The sequence below is a fragment of the Gossypium raimondii genome, chromosome 2 (genome assembly GCF_025698545.1).
Source record: "Gossypium raimondii isolate GPD5lz chromosome 2, ASM2569854v1, whole genome shotgun sequence".
NCBI lineage: Eukaryota > Viridiplantae > Streptophyta > Magnoliopsida > Malvales > Malvaceae > Gossypium > Gossypium raimondii.
This window is the reverse complement of record NC_068566.1, coordinates 12246647-12268564: the sequence shown is the minus strand read 5'-3', so window position 1 is coordinate 12268564 and position 21918 is coordinate 12246647. Positions and strand designations below refer to the sequence as shown.

The window sequence follows — 21918 nt, the reverse complement described above, 5'->3', positions numbered from 1 at the left end:
TCAATAATCTCAACAATGTGATATTCTTCATCTGTATTTGCACATTTCATAGCATAATAAAGATTAAAATTTATCTGCTGATCATTAACTTTCATTATTAAGTCACCTTTTTGTACATCAATTAATGTTCTACAAATTGCTACAAAAGGTCTCCCAAGTATGATTGGTACTTCTTTATCGGCCTTACATTCCAGAATAATAAAATCCGTTAGAAAAATAAATTTTTCAACTCTTACCAACACATCTTCGATTTGACCTTCTGGATGTGCATATGAACGATCAGCTAATTACAATGTGACAATTGTAAGTCTTGCCTTCCCTATTCCCAGCTTCTTGAAAACAGGCATAGGCATTAGATTTATACTTGCACTTAAGTCGCATAATGCTTTGCCTAAATAATGATTTCCAATAGAGCAAGGTATAGTAAAACTCCTTGGATCCTTCAATTTTGGTGGCAATTTGTTTCTCAGCATTGTTGTGCACCCTTCAGTGAGAGCGATAGTTTCAAACTCCCCTAACCTTCTTTTATGTGATAAGATACTTTTCATGAATTTCACATAGTTGGACATTTGTTTCAATGTTTCCTCCAATGGTATGTTGATATGTAATTACTTCAGGAAAACCAAGAATTTGTTAAATTGAAAATCTTGCTTAGATTTTTGGAAACGCTGAGGAAAAGGTGGCGGTGGCCTTCTTTCAATTTGTTAAGGTTGTTTTACTGTGCCATTTTTATTGGCAGTACAAAATGAATCTGCTTCAACATTTTTCTAGTTGCTCTTTTCTTTTGTAGCCTGCTCCACTACTAGTTCTGAATTCTTCTTATTTGTGAAATCCAAACTACATTATTCAATAATGGTGACATTAACAACTCTTGGTAGTTGCGTACCACTTCTAAGTGTAATGGCTTTGCACTATTCCTTCCCTTGGGATCATGAATTTTCGGTATCACTAGGTAGTAATCCTTATGGTCTTGAGCTTAATGCTTTGACAATTTACCCCACTTGATTTTCTAAAGCTCTTAATGATGCACCTTGACTTTGTATGATAGCATCATTCTTGGCCATGTATTCCTTCAATAGAGCTTCCATAGATGAAGAACTCGAAGCTGAATTTTGCTGAGCATTTTTCCATGGCATGGGCTGATTGTATCCAAGTGGTGCACTCGTAATATTCTGTCAAATTGCATTGTTGGAATTTCCCACCTCTTGATTACTCTAACTGAAATAGGGGTGTTGCTTCCACCCTGGATTATATATGTTGGAATATGGGTTGTTTTTGCTGCAATTAAAATTTCCCATATGATAAACTGAGGCTGGGTTCGATGGGCATTCATAAAAAACATGATCTTCTCCACAATAAACACATGTTAACTTAGTTGCTTTCATTTCCTACACTACAGTTGGTCTTTTCAGTGTTTAAATCATATTCGTTAAAGATGATACTTGAGCTGTTAAAGAAGTAATCGTATCAAGTTCCATTACTCTAACAACTCTTCTGCTAGTCCCTACTCTTGTTGTAGGGTATTGATAATCGTTGTTTGCTATCCTCTCTAGAATTTCATATTCCTTATTATATGATTTATTGAGCAAATTCCCATTGATAGATGCATCAACCGCTATCCTTGTATGTATATTCAATCCACTGTAAAACATTTCCATTTGCGTCCAATGTTGAAAACCATGCATTGGGAATTTTCTAATTAACTCCTTGAATCACTCCCATCCTTCATATAATGTTTCATCCTCAGATTGCCGAAAGGATGTAATGTCGTTCCTCAATTTGGCATTCATGTTTGGAGGATTATATCTTAGCAGAAAACTCTAATAAAGTTCATTCCAAGATGCCATCGTACCTGACAGTAATGCATTTAACCATGCTCTGGCATAATCTCACAATGAATAAAGGAATAAATTTAGTCTCAGGGCATCTTCAGGAATACCTTGCTGCCTAAATGAATCGCAGACTTCCAAAAAGAGTCTTAAGTGCAATCGTGGATCTTCAGTAGGCAATCCACTAAACTGCCCTACAGTTTGTAACATTTGAAACATCATCGGCTTTAACTCGAAATGTTGAGCTTCAATATGCAGCCTGATAATTCCTAGATTCAGATCATCCAAGATCGGCACTACATGTTCTTTGATTGTTTTGTCTCTATCATCTATTATTCGAGGAATATCAACATCCCTTTCATTTTGACGTAATGACTCTTCTCTAACCTAATCATTTCTAATTCCTTCCATTCCTCACAATTATTTTCTCATTGTTCTCAAGGTTCTCTCAATTTCTCGATCAAAAGAATACTTTTCAAGTGCAGAAATATCTCTACTCATTTACCAACAACAATCCTGAAAAACAAAAATCAAAATAACTAATTAAGCTAAACTAACAAAATTAAAGAGGTAATAACAAACCAAATTTTCACCAATATTATCGATCCTCGGCAACGACACTAAAAACTTGTCACCTGTGAATGTGTAATACGAATGTACAAGTATACACGTCGAATCAAGTAATAAAGTGATGATGAGAATCATGTCCACAGGGATCGAAATTGATTAAAAATGGTTATGCTATTACTATTAATTTGGCTAATTAAACTGTGCAAAAGAAACATATGACAAATTGATGAAGAGAATTAATGAATGGATTAATAAAATCAAGTATGAATAAAAAAAGCTAGGACAACTGAAATGCTATGACAATTCTCAAAGAATAAGTGGGGAGGATTTATACTGTTGAATAATATATGTTGGAATTACTCAGGTTGTATTTTTACATCATAATAATGCCATGGAAAAATCTTAACCATTCTACTCAGGGATTCACTATTGCAGTCTGCTTCTTTTGAGAGCCAAACTTTAACCTATCATTTTGAGTTTTTGTATGTCTACAGAACTGAAGAATGATATCGAAATTGTTCTTTCTTTCCCTGTACAGATCACAACTTCTACGTCTAGAGTGTTGTGAATATTTTTTTGAATACTCGTCTGTAATCCAATTTATTTAATCTTTTCAGAATTAAATCAGATCTAACAACATACGATACAGTCATCTATGTATAGTGCTTGCATGCATGCATTTAAAATAAAAAATTGAATGAAACAATAATCTACTGAAAATCAGACCATAGGCATTAAAGATAGTAAAAATTCATCCAAATAATTCCAACCCGATGAGATTTAGCTCATGGATTGGACATTCAAATAAAAAATAAAACCATTCAACATCATTATTCCAGTTTATGAATCAAAAAGTTCAAATCAGAAAATAAAGGCAGAACTGTAGGAAGCTCTCGTTACTCCAGCTTTCACTTTAATACTGAAATTTGATGCAAAACCCAGGGTAGATTTCTCTTCCCCTTCCTTGCGTCTGTGATTTTTTGCTCTGTAAGCTACTACTCTCCCTTCCCTTTTCTCTGAAATTTTCCACGAGAATTCGATGCAGACAAAAACTACTTTCCAATTCCTCTCTCGCCTAAAATCCTTGTCCCCTTGCGTCTTTTCTCTTTCCTTCTTTATAGGGTAGGTCCCTCCCTCTCAGCACACATCTTTTGCTTCCTCTTTTTCAGTATGGTTTATCTGGTACAAGTATATCTGCTTGAGAGTGACGTGGAGTGAATGCTGCGTCATCTTCCTAGACTTGCCATGGCATTCTTGTTGGCTATCTAACCAACATTTTGCCATGGCAATATTTCACTTCCTTCATTTTCGTTCTCCTTTCTGTCTTCCCTTCTTCATCCTACACCTGCTGCCAACAATAACCAACACATTTAGTACAATCCAAGCTTTGTTATGCAATGCTCTAAATATATCCTAAAAATGCAAACATATTTACTTAAGTACAAATAATTAATTCAATCTAGAGGCCTGAAATATAACTCTTTTCAAGAGTTATCAGAGAGATTAACCCAAAAATTCAAGTAAATGCATTTGTGGGTTAAGTTTTAAATCAATTGACATTATTGCTATTGTAGTAATTAGGAGTGCGTGGATTCAAGTGTATTTATGCACATTTTTCTTCTAATTTAAGAGCTGAGAAAGAGTTATAGGTAGATGTACGCAATGTATAAAAAAAATGCAACAAATTTACTATTACACAAATGGTTAGATGATTGGCATGAATGAAATTTGAACAAAGATTATGTAAATTGAAATTAACCTAAATTATCATTCAATAATAAAAATAATATATTTAAATTTAATTATAAAATAAAATTAGTAGATAAATTTTTAATATTTTATTAAATTTTTAAATAGTGAAGCCGAATTTTGTTTGGGTTTAACTTATTAGGAGAATTAATAAATTAATATTTGATACATCGATTATAACAGCCCATTTTCAGTGGTGGCAGTATAGTGGCCGCGGGACCACAGATCACGATGTGTCAATTTGTAAATATTAGCTATTTAATATTTACGAGGTCATTATGGTCATATTAAAGTTTGGTTAGGAAATTTTAAAGTTCAGATAGTTAATTAAAGAAAAAGAACTAATTTGTAAATAAATGCAAAGGTTAATTGCTAATAGTTAATATGGACTAATTGAGTTTAAAAAATATTATTGAATGGACTTGAATGGTAAATTGACCAATGTTAATATTACCGACCAATTTTGAAGTTGTTTTAAGTGAATTTTTATGATTAAATTATATTAAAATAAAGTAAAAGTAAAAAAAAAACATTATAAAGCTGCTATCATCTTCCTCATATTTTCTTTTCATTCAAACCGAAACACCATTTAAGTAGCTAAAGAGAGCTTCGATTTTGTCATTTCTCATCGCATGTAAGTAAAATCTTTATTGTTTCTTCATGAATTTCATGTTTTTGTGTTAGTTGAGTTGAAATCTATCTTGTTTAGGGGTTGTAAGATTAATAAAGTTTAGGAAGTATACCTTTAATATTTTTGAAGTCTATTACTTGAAAGAATTTTTTGGGTGATTGATGTTGATTTTTGGTTATTTTATAGAGTAGTTTTCTATAATTTTGGAAATTAGGGTTTTAATTGAATAATTTGTAATCGAGAAAGATTTTATTATAAATTTAAGGATATATGATTTGTATATTAAGTGTTAAGTATTCGACATTATAAGGTTTATGTGTTTATTATGGATTTGACTTTTTAATATTAGGGATTAAATTACATGGAATGTAAATGTTTGGGGAAAATATGCAAAATTGAAAATAAGTTGATTAATATATTAAATTGATTAATACATGAATTTGAGATTATTAATGGAAATAAATTATATTATAGATCAAGGATAAGTTGATAATCGAGGAAAATGGAAGGTTGTAGAATACTTTCTAGACTTTTATTGTTATTGTAGATTAGCCCTGGTAAGTTCGTTTGGTTTAGTTTAATACGTTTTGAACTGCATATTGAATGAACAACTTGTTTGCTGATTGGTTATTTAAATACTCGATTTTGAATTAATGAGAATTGAAATAATTAATTGTTTGTAACACTGTTTAAAGATGATAACTCTTGAGCTAGATGAACGTAGGATAGAGTTTGATTGACATGCCAATAGGTTATAGTGCGCGCGATACAGGGTTGACTTAAGATGAGACAATGATTCTTGAACTGTGATTTTACACTTGATATACCAAATTTCAGCATTTGTTGCGGACTATCGCGATATATTATATTGATTATAGCGTGTTACCGGGGCAGATGTCAAGCCTTCGGGTTTGGCAGTTAGTGCCCAAGCGTGTTTTCGGAGGGATGTTAGCCTACAGACTAGGCACTTGGTGTCGAGTCGTGTTATCGTTTGGATTAGCCCGTTTGAGCGTTTGGCGTGTTTCAGATGGATATTGTCTAGTCAAATCCGTATATCGTTCATCGGGCAGTAATTCATGTGATAAATGTCTTTTTATTGAATTGTTGGAAGATTATTCATAAAATTCCTGACAGTATTGTGGCTTAATAGTGAATGATCTCGTATGGATGTGCTCAATTTTATCTTAAACTCATTTATGTATAAACCCACCTGTTGTGAATTGTGGTTGACAGGAAACTCTAACTTTCAATCTTGTTATTAAAATTATTATGTTTAAATTCGGTAAGCTGTATCATTTTAACCATTGAACTTACTAAGCTCTATAAAAGCTTACTCGTGTTATTTATTTTATTTCCTTGTAGATTACATTTTGTGGAATCCGGGCGATCGGATCAACTTGAGTAAAATCAAACTATCCGGTTATATTTTAGTAGCTTTTGAGCACTTTACTTACGGTTATATGGCATGTAGTTGGTGATATATAAATAGTTGGGTTACTTGTTACTTGTGGGTTGTTACATGTAAGTAAGGTTTGTCATGGATGGATTCTTAGTTCAATTGTGTATACTTTTGATGAATTGTTTATAGGTGTTCATGAGTATGTGATTTGGTTTTATTGTTATATACTATTAGTGAATGGTTATTCTATGGTGACATGGACTTGACTGTTGAGTATAAGTAGTAAACTTATTATGTGTTTTTGTGCGATCATGAAATCTATGAAATGTAACTTGGTTGATTAATTGAATTGTGATGTCAATGAGGATACATTGGTTAGGCACTTAGGATGGATGTTTTGGCATATTTTGAGCTTGCTCAATCATGTTTTAAGTTGGTATAATTGACGGTAATTGGGTTGCTTTTTCTCCAAGTAGGTTAAATATGCTAAACTTGAAATTGAACGAACATTTTAAAGCACATGACCTAGGACACGGGCTGTTACACAACCATGTGCCACACAAGGCCTACTCACACGACCATGTGCCTTATTTATTTTCAATGTAGGTTGGTCTACACTGGCACAGAGAATTACATGACCTAACGACACGACTGTGTGAACTTAAGCTACATGGTCATACTGAGTTACACGGTCTGGCCACACGACAGCGTGACCTTATATTACACGGGCATAGTTAATTACATGATTAGTGTACACAGATGTGTGAAGTAGTCACACGGGCGTGTGAAGTAGCCACACAACCATGTCCTGAGCCACACAGTCTAGGCTTTATCACACGGTCGTGTGACCTGTTTTGACAATTTTTAGTTTTTACCTAAACTTTCTGATTTACTTCGAATTGGTCCTTAATTGTTTCTAAACTATTTTTTAGGCATTGTAGGCTCAATTATTTATGAATGTTGTTAATTAATTATTAAACTTGATGTCACTTGTAGTTTTTGTTCTGAAATGTACAATAGTACTCTGTAATCCTAATCTGACGACGAAAATAGGTTATGGGTGCTACATTTAGTGGTATCAAAAATATGGTTTAGTTGGTTCTCGGATTGAACGTATCATGTTTAAAATTTAGAAATTACATGCCATATTAACATGTGATAGTGTGATATTTTGATACGATCTAACCCTTGATTTTTTTATAGATTTTAAAGATGTTAGTTGAATCTGATTGTGCTGACATTGATGAAGTGAATAGTAATATCCAACTAATGAACAAGAAATAAGTCGTAACTTATCGTTACCACAAATGTCTGAAAATGAGGTTAAAAACGTTTTCTTTGGTTTAATGGGTCAATGGTTCACGGAATTTATGCGAACCAACCCAGTGGCTCAACAACCTCCACCCCCTATTGTACCCTCTGTTATGCCTCCTATGATACTTCCACCACCTTAAGCAATTGACACGAGTCAATGGGTTCCTATAGATAAAGTTAGAAAATATGGTGCTGAATAGTTTCAGGGTAGAGTGGAAGATGATCCGGCTAAAGCAGAGTATTGGCTCGAGAATATTCAGCGAGTTTTTGATGAAATAGCCTGTTCTCCTAGTGATTATCTTAGATGTTCAGTGTCCTTACTGAAAGACGAAGCTTATAGCTGGTGGTCGACGTTGTCAGCAATGATATCAAGGCATAGCATTAATTAGGACTTCTTCAAGCTTGAATTTAAAAAGAAGTATGTCAGCAAATGATACTTGGATCAGAAAAATAAAGAATTTCTTAAGTTAAAGAATGGGAATAAATCAGTAGTTGAATACGAGAGAGAGTTCGTGTATCTTAGTAAGAGCGCCCTAGAAATTGTGCCAAATGAGGAAGAAATGTGCATCTTCTTTGAAGATGGTTTAAATGACAAAACTAAAATGATGATTTGAGGACAGAAATTCGACAGTTTGTAATTCTATCTGATCAAGCTCAAAAGATGGAGGAAGTTTATAGTAATAAAAAATAGAGAGAAAGGAAAGCTCGATAATTTAATAAAATAGGCTTTTCTAAGTCGTTTTCTGCACCGTCGTCAAAGAAAACAAAAGAAGAGTTTAATCATGACACTTCAGTATCTAGATTTCCAGGTAGAAACATCAATACAGCATGATTCTAAAAATCTAGTTAAGCCTGCCGATATTGTGGGAAGTGTTCGGAATACTCATAAGCCGGTTTGTAAGTATTGTGGAAAACTTCATACTGGTGAATACAGAACCAAACTAGGTGCATGTTACAGATGTGGCTAGACTGATCATTTTGTGTAGAATTACCTGAGAGTGGTAGGTGACAATGAAGAGCGAAGTGATAAACAAATGTCGGCATCTCAGAAAGGTAGATGTCCAGGTTAGAGCGGTAATACCGCTCCAAATCCTAGTGGGACTAAAGATACAACTGTCCAATCTGAAGTTCAAGCACTTGCATGGACATATGCTATTTGAGCTAGGGAGGAAGCTGACGCACTTGATGCTATTGTTGGTATATTCTATCTCTTTGATGTTATTGTGTATGCATTCATTGACCCTAAGTCAACTCACTAGTATATTTGTAGTACATTATTAATGAATAAGAATTTACCTATCAAACCAATTGAGTTGGATGTTCAAGTTGAAAATCAACTGGGTTAGAGCGTGATAGTTAATTTAATATGTCGTAAGTGTCCACTGAAAGTTTAGGGTTGTGAATTTCCTGCTGATTTGATGTTGTTGCCCTTTAGAGAATTTGATATTATTATAGGAATGAATTGGTTGACATTACATGATGCAGTGGTAAACAATAGATTGAAACAAATCGATTTTAAATGTCAAACGGGTGAAATAATTTCAATTGAATCAGATAGATCAAATTGTGTTAGCAGAGTCATTTTAGCTATTTTGGCACAGAAATTGATTTGTAAAGGTTGTGAGACATTTCTAGCTTATATACTTGATACTCGAGATTCAGAGTCGAAGTTAGATTAGGTACTGGTTTTGAAAGAATTTACAGATGTGCTTCCAAAAAAGTTATCGGGATTGCCACTAGAGCGTGAAGTTGAATTCATGATTGATTTGATGCCTGGATTTGCTCCAATATTGATCTCGCCGTATAGAATGGCAATAGCTGAATTAAAAGAACATAAAGCACAGTTGCAATAATTGTTAGATAAAGGTTTTATTTGACCAAGCGTATCTCCTTAGGGTGCACCTGTATTGTTTGTGAAAAAGAAAGATGGGTCATTGAGATTATGTATTGGTTACAGACAGTTGAATAAGGTTACAATAAAGAATAAATATCCTTTTCCCCGGATCGACTATTAATTTAAAGTAGTCACATGGGCGTGTGAAGTAGCCACACGATCATGTCTTGAGCCACATGGCTTGGGCTCTATCACACGTCCTGGACACACGATCGTATGACCCCTATTTTGAATTTTTTTAGTTTTTCCTTAAATTTTTTGATTTGCTTCGAACTGGTCCTTGATTGTTTCTAAACTATATTTTTACACCTCGTACACTCGATTTAAGGCCCATAAGTGTATGTTTGATTTCAATTTGAATTATTTATGAATGTAGGTAATTAATTATTAAATTTGATGTTACTTGTTTCATCGATAGTGTATGATTCTATGTATCATCATTTATTAGTTTCAAATTTTTTGATGAAGTGTCATCATATGATTCACTAAATTTACATAAATTTATACATTGTTAGTTCATCAAGATATAAATCCTTAAATATTAATGTTTTGGATAAATAAATATTATTTTAAAAATGATTACATGGGCTAAATTAGGTGTTGTTTGATAATCTTAAAAATTAAATGCTGAATTTTTAGTGCAAAATTTATGTTATAAAAATATTTGGTATACTAGTAAAAATTAAGTATGAAATTTAATTGTGTTATTTAATAAAAGTAAAGATGATTTTCACATCTCCACCCTAAACCCTAAACCAAATCAATCTATTCTCTACTTGAGTTGTACCTAAATATTCTTTTCCTCATCTTGAGAGCTTCTGGGTTTATTTTCTTGATGGACCTTTACTCGTTGCAATAGCCGAACTATGGTTTTACACAATCTAATCCTTTTATTTAGTGTCTTAGCAGACTCCTTATGATGCCATAGTCGAGCCATGGTCTTGCACATTTTATCTCATGTTTAACGTCCTAACGAACTACCCTATGTTTGATGTCCCGACGAACTACTCTATGTTTAATGTCCTGGCAGAATACCCCGTGTTTAATGTCACGGCAGACTACCCTATGTTTAATGTCTCGTCGGACTCTTTTGGTTGTTATAGCCAGCTATGGTCTTACACCTTAAACCTCTTGGAGGTGTCACTTCGAAGGACCTTACCGCTATCGCGGTGTCGCTTCAAAGACCTTACTGTCATCGCGGTGTCGCCCCATAGAGCTTGCTGGCCGTTTGGAAACACAAAGAATTATATACTTTTTCATACCTAATTTTACTTAAAATCATGCATTTTCGATAGAATTTTTGTCATAAAATAATTAATTTTTATAAAATAATTAAATTGTATTAAAAATTTGAACATGTTAATTTTTAGTCAATTTTACAATTATTTTTAGCGAATTTTGATTATTTTTGACAGATTCGTACAAAGGGAGAAAATTGACTTGGCAGACACTGTTAGAAGAAAAAAATCGAGAAGCAATTCGAAGTAACAAGGAAAAATAATTTCCAGTCTAAGACGGTCTAAATATGTGTATTACTTCATAATATAATTAATTTTAATTTATTCCCAATTTAATTTGGGCTAAATAAATTAATTTTAATTAATTATGGAAAAAGGGCCCAGTTGAACCGCACGAGTTGAACCAAATTGAGCGAACCGAACCAGCCACCAATTGGGCAGCCCAGAATTGTTCAAATGCTGACCCAAATCAGCATTTTAGCTAATTAAATGAGCTGCAAAAAGGCCCTTGGAATACTTCAAAATTACATTCAAACCTCACCTTAAGTTAAGGCTTTACGGATTTGCCCCAGGCTAATTTTAGCAAAGTTGAAAGTCTCAACTTTGCCATGTAGGATGGCCGGCCATGAGGGGGCTCTTTGGCTGTTGAAATTTTATATTTTTAGCAGTCATCCTCAGCTATATAAACCCCCTTTTTCTACCCATTCAAATCATCCCTCATTCACATCTCTTCTCTCACAACTCTTCTCTCATTTCTCACTTTTTTCTCTCATTTTCCCATTCAAAGTTCCTTGATCTTGTGCCGATTTCTCCTCTTGGGAAAGGGGTATTCTTCAGCCATTTTGGAGCAGCAATTGAGTGTTCATAGTAGCCTTGACCGGTGAGGAAAACAAAGAAGGAAGAACGGAGCAACCTAGTCAAGCCACGGAAAACCACCGGATTTGATTCTTGTTCCTTATCTCTTTAATTTTTGTTGTTTTTATGATGAACATATCTATGAATATTTATGCTATTGGAATGGTTAATTTAATCAGCTTAGCTTGAATTTAATTCGTTTTGGGTTGATTGCATTTTGTTCGCTTGATTTGTTAAATTTATGTTTATGCTGTTATAGGCCTCGATAAAATGTTTGATTAAGTAAAACCATGATTAAGTTATTCTTGCATTACAATTGTAAGATAACAAAAGAATTAATTATTTAAATGCATTGAAATTGTAATTAATGGACACAGTACTTAATCAGTGCATGTTTAATTCTTCTAAGGTAGCTGAAGATTAGATTAGCATTGTATTTTGCGATACATATGCCTTGCATAACTTGCAAGATTATTGTGATTCAAATGTTTCAAGGTAAGGATACTTTTTTACCTCACATAATCTTTTATATGCTTATTAGGTTGAATTAGTCGTTTGAATCAACATAGGAATATGCGAGAGATTGTTTAATCTAATAAGTATGTATGTGCAATAACATGTTTATCTTTATGAATCTGTTTTATCGATCGAATTGACATAGGAATATGTACAAGAGATGAATGGATTTTGATTTCTAAATATGTTTATAAGTTAGCAAATTACCGAGTTGCCGTGATTTATTAGTAACAAGTATAAGCATAAGTTTAATGATTCTAAGGTAAGGAAATGTAATTAATCCAACACAATTACATCATCTTGATTAAAATCAGCTTTTGAAACCGTGCATTAGAACTTTATTTTATTTTATTTTATTTTACTTTTTTTCTAGTTTTTAATCATTTCCCAAATCCAAATATTTATCTTTCACCAAAATGTTTAAACTTACTTTCATAAATAATTCTTTTACAGTCCTTGTGGGGAAGATAACTCGACATTTACTTGTCATTTTATTACTTGCTACGATTGTGTACACTTGCATATTTTCTTCGTTCCACCGTCGCCATGGTGTTGCTCTATGGAACCTAATAATCGTTGTCACAGTGTCGCTCTAGTGAGACAGTTGATATCATTCCATTTCATATTTAACCTAGATGCTCGAACACCATAGTGTCTCCTCCGCAAGGCCCGGAGCTTCGCTTATCATGGTTTGCACCCAACAACACCATATGAAAGAATCTTAATGGAATTCCATTTCCCTATTCATCCACCCATTTCTCCATTTCACCACGTTTAACCTTGATGCTCGAACACAACATTGTCACTTCTGCAAGGCCTGGAGCTTCACACATTGCTGTTTGCATCTAGCAACATCGTATGATGGTATATAGAATCATCCTTTCCCAATCCTAACTTCATCTACCCCATCAATAATTCCCCCTCCGTACTCCACAATATATAAAACGCAAGCACAAACATATAATCACATAACATAATTGTAATACCCGATTTTTTGGCCCGGGTAAAAAGGCCCAAATACAACAAAGTTACAAACGGGCCACAAAGCCCAAAACCAAATTCAGTGGCCCAAATTTAGTGGCCCAAACAAACATGGCTCGAAACAGACAGAAACCCTATGGTTCCCCACGGCGTCGCAAGCCTCCAAATCACCCCCGAATCTTCACGATCTACACCTGCGAACACAAGAAAGGAAACAAAAATCAAATCAAACCGAATCAAATCAAGAAGATTAGATTTCTATTTCTTGTATTTCCATACGGCTATATAAAGCCATAATAATATTGTAAAAAGGGAATTGAAGGGGACTCAATAAAAGAGCTTTATTTTTGTACAACACAACAGAGAAGCAAAAAAAAAAAATCGAATCAAAAGGTTGTTATTTTGTAGTTTTATTTATTCTCTATTGTTTTTTCTATTATATACATATTGTTAATAAATAAAGAAAAGAAAGATACAACCTCTGTTGAGTCCTAGATCACTGAGGACGATTGAGGGAGTCGTCTCCGATGAAAGGCGACCGGAAGCCGAAAGGTTTCAGTGCTTTTGGGGCACTTTCGTTGGTGTTTTGTGGGATTTAAACTCGGATCGTGGCTCGTGGGTCGAGAAGTTGAAAAGAATTTTTTTTATTTTTCCGGCCACCGCATACGGTGGTGCCGGTGCGGGATCGGCGGTAGACACGATGGCCGGTGACCTACCGAGGACCGTCCGATGATCGGCCTATCGCCTGAGGACAGGAAGGTTGAGAGTGTTTTATAAAGGTTTTTGGTTTTTTAGAAATGATTTGAAATGAAATTTTGACTAAAATTTGGTTTAAATAGGCCAATGAAAACAACGCCGTTTTGAGGGGAGAATCTGCGTCACCCGACCGGACCAGGATCCGCGTGTTTTCATGCGGAGGGGCAAATTGCACTTTTAGCCCCTCCGCCTTTTAACATTTTTGCAATTAAGTTTATATTTCTTTAAAAATTAGGCCTTTTATTTATTTTAAATTCCAATTCAATCTGATGGAATGACGCGCGTTTAGGAAATGGGAAATTTTCCTTCTGGTCCCTCTACGTAATATCTTGCGTTCAATTTGGTCTCTCGGTCTCCATCTATTTACTGATTTACCTAAAACTTTTATTTACAATTCAAATTAACCCTTTTTTATTTTCTTTATTTTTAATCTAATTTTTATATATTAATTTGTCTTAATATACATACGCATATTTTGTTTTAACATAATGTAATTATTATTTTTAATTTATGCATGCATGCCTATTCTCGTATATATATATATGTATATGTATATTAATATGTTTGACCATCGTTTATGTAGGTTAAGTGAATATTTTAAATTTCAATTAATGTATTGGGTGTTGTTTTATTATTATTATTTGTTTAGTAATTTGTGCTTTCATTTATATTATCACTTATATTATGTTACTCGTTTATGTGATGCTTTACATGACATTGTTTGTTTTATTTGTATGCATTATTTCTATTTATTATTGTATTATGTATTTAATATAACACAACATTGCATTTTTTTACCCGATTTTTAAAATCAAACTTTTTCAAAATGGATATTCTTTTAATTAAAAGAAAAGCTCATTATTGGGGAATTGAACACGTTGTGTCCTAACGTATTGGATGTGGCGTATTGATTTCTCGAAATGAAGATTTTTTTTAAAAAATTATGAAGGAAATATTCCGAGTTTGAGATTCTAAAGGGATCGTGCCCTAACGTATTGGGTGTGGTTTCTTAAATCTTGGATGAGTGGATGTTCTTTTAAAATTTTTATATTCTGACCTAATTCATTTTGGGGGAAATTAGAATGTTGTGCCCTAACGTATTGGGTGTGGCATTTTTGCTTCTCTGAATTGAAAAGGGTCTTAATATGCAACATTTTAAGTTTTTAAAGATTATATTTTCAAAATTTTCGACCTTAAAACATTAAGTAATTAACTAGGTACCAATTTTTTGGGCGTAATGAGGGTGCTAATCCTTCCTCATACGTAACCGACTCCCGGACCCGTTTTTCTAAAATTCGTAGACCAAAGTCATTTTTAGGTGACCTAATCACACCTTAATAAAAGATTGGTGGCGACTCCCAATTTTAATTTTTTAAAAAGTTGCCAACCTTAAAACTTTTATTTTTTAAAAAGATGGTTTCGACAGCTTGGCGACTCCGCTGGGGACTTTTTTTTAAATAAGAGAGTCGAGCCACAAAGTTGATTATTTTTTGTCTTATGGTCGAGAAAATATTTTTTAAAAAAAACTCATGACATCCTTTTGCATGCATTATCTTTTTGTTTAAATATTGTTTGCATTATACATTTCATGAGTTGAACAATTTTACCCTTTTAAGTGGGAGTGAGAAGCTATGCCTTCGTGAGGTTTTACCTCCGTGTAGGGTAGTGGATTGCTTCCGGGATACATCCGTACCTATGTATTCGTGAGATTTTCATCTCCGTGCAGCCATAGGGAAATGTATTCCCCTGAACTGAACTCGGTCCATATGAGCCTATAATGGGTGAGGATTGAGGATTCTGCTGGTTCGAGTACCTTTACTCTAGAAGCCAAACTTCATATAATGAACCTTAGGAATCCACCTTAGGTAGAATCATACTAAACCCTAGTAGATATCCAATTAGGGATCTTTATTATTTCTTGATTATATCTTGTGTTTTTATGTTATACTGACTTTTGATGTTTTATTTGCATGACATGACATTCCATTTCATCATAAAAGGCGTCAATTCAAATTCAGTTGCTAGATAGAAGGCTTAACATGGAAAGCGGGTTTCTTGATAAAGTGGAGGACAATGAGGCTGTTCGAACTTGGTCTGAAACAACGCAGCAAGAAAAGGGTGATAGTTTGGCTGATGGGCATGTATCGGAGTTATGGGACTTTACGCATATCAATGCAACTCAAAACAATTTGCAAGAATTGAAGGAAATCTGGGGTAAATGGAGTGATGAGGTTAGACAGCTCTTTTATGATAATTATGGGGATTTGCCTTATTTGCTTGATGTAAAGGTAGATAAGTGTTTGTTTCAAGCCCTCGTCCAATTATGGAATCCTGCTTACAGTTGCTTTACATTCGGGAAGGTCGATTTAGTGCCTACGATAGAGGAGTATATGGCTTTACTCCGTTGTTCAAAGTTTCAAGAGGACAGGGTCTATTCGAGAGCGGTAAATGTGCCAACTTTTTCCAAGAAGCTGATGAGTGTAACTGGAATAAGCGAGCAGTGGGTTGTCGCACGAATTAAGTAAAAGGGGGACAGTAAGTACGTTCCTTGGAGAGGTTTGAAAGATGCAATCCTCACACACCCAGATGTCAGGAAAAGGTTAGATGTTTTTGCTTTAAGTATATATGGCTTGGTTGTCTTCCCTAAAGCCTTGGGGTATGTGGATGAAACAGTCACTGATTTATTCGACCGGCTCGATAAGAAAGTTACGCCGATTCCAGCAATTTTGGCAGAAACTTTCAGGTCATTGAGTGCGTACTGGAAAACAGGTGAAGATAGATTTATTGGATGTGCACAGCTTCTACTTGCGTGGTTTCACAGTCACTTTTGGAAGGTGGATAAAGTGTCGTATCGGGTTTTTTCTGAAAATTATTCACCACTAAAGGAGATAGTCGCTACGCCCAGGAGAGACGACATTTCGAAAGAGAAGTGGATAGCAATTCTTCAAAATCTTCGAGAAGAGGACATTGAGTGGAAAGCTCCTTGGTTACTTCCAGATGAGATCCTGTATAGGTGTGGTAGTTTTGATTGGGTTCCTTTGCTAGGGGTTTGGGGAGCTACTGGATACGCCCCATTATTGGTGCTAAGGCAATATAGGTCAAGGCAATTTATACCTGCGACCCAAGGGATAGCTGATTGTGAATATTCATACAAGGATGATGGTTATAGAAAGAATGTTCAAGAGATGGCTAGTGCGTGGAAACAAACTCGCCGAATGAAGAGGCTAGCTGTGGGTCCAATGACAACTCCTGAGTATCATCAATGGTGGGCTAGAAGGATAAATGATAATACACCTAAGATAAATCAGGAAGAGGGCCAGTCAATAGAAGAGCATTTGCGAGTCATTCCTTCTGAGTTGGAAATGGTAAGACAAGATTTTGAGAGGAAGAATGTGGACTTGGAGAAAAGGATAGAGCAAATGGAGGCGGAAAAGATGAACTTGAGATTGGACATAGACGTTCAGAAGCTTGAGAATGAGAGGTTGAAGAAAGAGAAAAACAAGGCTGATGAGGAACTGGTTAGTCTAAAGACAAATTATAAAAAGTTACGGTTGTCAATAAGAACTGCTGGGCTGGGAAAGACGTCAGAACAGTGGCGAGTAGAAATCCAAGGAGAAAAGGACAAGGCTGATAAGTGGGAACAGAGATTTCAAGAGATGCAAAGGCGAAATGAGGCCTTAGAAAAGAGTTTGTCAGAAAGCCAGAAGGAAAAAGGCGAGTTGAAGGATAGGGTGATTGTATTGGAAAGATCTCTTCGTCAGTATCGAAGCCGAAATTCTACGATAGAGTTAAAAGCTAGCTTGAGCAAGATTGAAGAAATGGAGAAAAGAATTGAAGAGTTAGAGACGGAGCTGCAAAATTGTGAGATCCAGATCAAGCACTTGAAAGCGAACGAGAGTCATAGTAATGAACAGCTTCACCATTTTCAGAATCAAGTTAGAAGCAGAGATCATCTTATTGAGAAAGCTGTAGTCCAGATTCGAGAAGTAGCTGACCATATACAGACTTTAGCAGTACAAGCTGACACGCTGAGTGTGAAGTATGAATCGGAGTCAAAACGGGGGCAAGAATTGGCTTTGTTACTTAGAAAGATTAGAGTTCTGGGTACTAGGGCAAAGTCGTATTTGTAATTCATTTTATGTAAAGGAATTTAATTTCTAGTAAAGTTTTCTTATATGGAATTGAATTCAAATTGATGCCTTTTCTGCATTCATGCATTGCATTGTTTTATATGCATTAATAAATACATTAAAGGATTCTAATTAATCTAAATCACTCCTCAGCTAATCTGGAAACCAATCAAGCTACCAAACACTGCTACGGTACTCGATCCAAAACTAGAAACATGGACCAAAAGCTAGAACAGTTCCAGAAAGAAATGCAAGAGCAAATGAATGAGCAATTAGAGAAGATTCAACAAAAGATGATGGAAAAAATAATGGAATCTCAAGGGAGTATGATGGCTAAGTTGACTCAGTTATTGGCTGGAGGAGTTGACAAAGGAAAGGGGTTGGTGCTCAATAATGAAGAAGGAGACAACGAGAGACCGGTTTATTCCTTAGGACTTACTTCTCAACAAGCGGGGATATATCCGCGCAAATCCTCCGTTACTATCAAGCCTCATGACGGTACTGAAATACCGATAAACTTTCAAGCTAGAGACAATCCTGCTAATCCTGTTATCCCAGACTTTGATGAGACAATCGAGAAAATGAATGATGAATTGCCAAAACAGCTCGAGGAAAAGTATAAATGGCTGGAGGAAAAACTTAGAGTGATAGAAGGTACTGAGAGTTACCATGGAATTGATGCTAGAGAATTGAGCTTGGTTCCAAGTCTGATACTTCCTCACAAGTTCAAAACTCCAGAGTTCGAGAAGTATAATGGAACCAGTAGCCCCGAAGCACATATTACTATGTTCTGTAGAAGGATGACTGGATATATTAATAATGACCAGTTGCTGATACATTGCTTCCAGGATAGCCTCACAGGGGCTGCATCCAAATGGTACAATCAACTAAGTCGTACCCAGATTAATTCATGGAGAGATTTAGCACAGGCATTTTTAAAATAGTACAACCATGTGACTGACATGGTACCTGATAGAATTACTCTGCAGAACATGGAGAAGAAGCCTGGTGAAAGTTTCAGGCAATACGCACAGAGATGGAGGGAGGTTGCTGTCCAAGTTCAGCCATCTCTTCTAGAGAGAGAAATGACGATGCTTTTCGTTAATACATTGAAGGCCCCATTTATTACGCATCTGTTAGGGAGTGCTTCCAAAAGCTTTTCTGACATCATTATGAATGGAGAAATGATAGAAAATGCTATCAGAAGCGGGAAAATAGAAGCTGGGGAAGGTAGCAGAAGGTCAGCTTCGAAGAGAAAAGAGAACGAGGTTAACAACACAAGTTCATATTCAAAAATGATTACAGTTAATCAATCGGGGAAGACGGCTGTTAACCAGCAGGGATCATTGAAACAGAGATCTGACAAAAGACAAAACACAGAGAAGCTTCAATTTACACCAATCCCAATGTCGTATAGGGAGCTATATCAGAATCTATTCGATGCACACGTGGTTGCCCCTCACCACTTAAAACCCCTGCAACCTCCATATCCCAAGTGGTACGATGCAAACGCACAGTGCGATTATCACGCGGGAATTGTGGGGCATTCTATAGAGCATTGTACAGCATTCAAGAAGCTGGTAGAAAGGCTTATAAGCATGGGCGTGGTAAAATTGGATGATTCACCCAATACAGAAAATCCATTACCTAATCACAACGGAGTGAACATGATAGGTGGGAGCATGGGTAGAAAGATCAAGGAAGACATATCAGAAGTGAAAATTCCTTTGAGGTGGATCTGGGAAAATATGGTGGAAAGGGGATTGATCACCCCGAGTTCAGAGAGAAGTGTCGAAGGGGTGGAAAATTACTGTGTGTTCCATCACGAGGAGGGACATAAAATCCAGGAATGTGCAGAATTTAGAACCTTGGTTCAAGACTTGATGGATAACAAGGAGATGGAATTTTATGAAGAAGTTAAGGAGGAGGGGAGCATTTGCACATCAGAGGCTTCGAAGGTTCCAAGAATAGTGCAACCTGTGGTCATTATCTCACGACCCAAGAAGGATGAGGTGAGAGCACCAACAATGCCAAAAATCATAATAAAGAAACCTGCAACCTTTCCTTACCAAGACAGTAAGAAGGTCCCATGGAACTACGAGTGCAATACGACTGTCCTAGGAAGTGAGGCGGCAAAGAGCCGGTGTGTGAGTACTGATCCAGAGTTTATGAAAGAGGCTATAATAGGGGAGCAAAAAGGGAAAGTAGTTGAGCCAGTGAAGGAGGAAGAAGCTGTGGAATTCCTCAAATTTTTAAAGCATAGTGAGTATAATGTCGTTGATCAGTTGCATAAACAACCGGCCCGCATATCTGTACTGTCCTTACTCCTGAATTCTGAAGTGCAACGAAATACGTTGATGAAGATGCTAAATGATACCTATGTGTCCAAGGATATTTCTGTCAGTAAGCTAGATCGGTTGGTCAATAATATCAGTGCTGATAATTTCATATTCTTCAATGATGATGAAATACCTTCGGGGGGCATGAGATCTACAAAAGCTTTGCATATCACTGCACGATGCAAGGGGCGTATTTTGCCAGGAGTACTAATTGACAATGGATCAGCTTTGAACGTTTGCCGTTATTCACACTGAACAGGCTACCTATAGACAGTTCGCACATGAAAACGTGTCAAAATGTAGTGAGGGCATTTGACGGTACAGAAAGGAAGGTCATGGGAAGAATTGAGGTACCCTTACTGATTGGTCCAACAGTTTATGAGGTCGATTTTATTGTGATGGACATCAAACCTTCCTATAACTGCTTATTAGGAAGACCATGGATACATTCGGCAGGGGCAATTCCGTCATCATTACATCAGATGTTGAAGTTAGTGTCAGATGGTTGGCTAGTGACAATAAAAGCTGAAGAGGATATAATAGCAACTGTATCCGATGAGATGCCGTACGTGGAGACCAGTGATGAGTCAGTTGAATGCTCATTTCGATCCTTGGAGTTTGTAAATGCGGCATTTGTCCCTAAAGGAAGCAAAATTGTGGCTCCAAAATTATCCAAATCCACAAAGATGGGTTTACAATTGTTGGTGGGAAAAGGAGCTTTACCCGGAAGAGGGTTGGGGAGATATCTTCAAGGGAAGACTGAGGTTCCAATGCTGAAAGAAAAGCAAGATAATTTCGGCTTAGGATACAAGCCGGATAGAGGACAAATAAGGAAGGAGATAGAGAAAAGGCGGGAAAGAAGAAAGGCGCGTTTGAATGGGGAGGAAGCTAAGTGGGAGCCAATGAAAATTCCCCACATATCCAAAACTTTCGTATCTGGAGGAATCATTCATCAGGAGAGAAGGAAATCGGTTGAGGAAAGCATCGAGGAGACGTTAGGACATATGCACATTAATGTCATTTATGAACGTGCGAATGAAGAGAGAAGTTGGCTAGACATTCGTCATTATGAACCTGGAAGCGTTCTAGACAATTGGACTGCGGAAGAAATACCTAAAGTCTTTAGAACTGTCTCAGAGTAATATTCAGAACAAACTTGTTGTTTTAGCCTAGAAATAACAAGAATTCTTTTGTGAAATAGGCTTATGTTTAGAAATCATTATTTTAATAAAATACATCTTTGCAATTATTTCGAGTAAATATTCTTTTATTCTTTCATACGACTAAAATATATTCTTTCATTACATAAATAAATTGTAAATAAATTCATACATTCTTTTGTAACCATAATAGGTCTCGTGTATCAATGACGTGAATGACATCATTACAAGCTCGAGTGCCCTTTTGAACTAAACGTGTGTTTAGAGGGATCGCATGACTTTGAAGGTGATGAAGAGGGTGGTCCATCTTTGGATTTGTTGAGGATGGTGGAACAAGAAGAAAAGCAAATCCTACCTCACAAAGAGACAGTAGAAGTCGTGAGCCTGGAAGAAGGGAAAGAGGTGAAAATTGGAATTGAAATCCTCGCAAAAACAAGACGAGACCTCATTGGATTACTTCATGAATTCAAAGATGTCTTCGCATGGTCATACCAGGATATGCCAGGATTAAGTGCTGACATTATAGTGCATCGCTTACCTATAAAAGAGGATTGCAA

General features: G+C 35.7%; 1 non-coding gene across 1 annotated transcript; it reads left to right on the top strand.

Annotated features, from left to right (window-relative positions):
* Nucleotides 1–1674: 1674 nt before the first annotated feature.
* Nucleotides 1675–1781, top strand: LOC128039366 (small nucleolar RNA R71). The gene has a single exon (XR_008193870.1). It is a non-coding gene; the product is annotated as a small nucleolar RNA R71 (small nucleolar RNA).
* The last annotated feature ends 20137 nt before the right edge of the window (nt 1782–21918 follow it).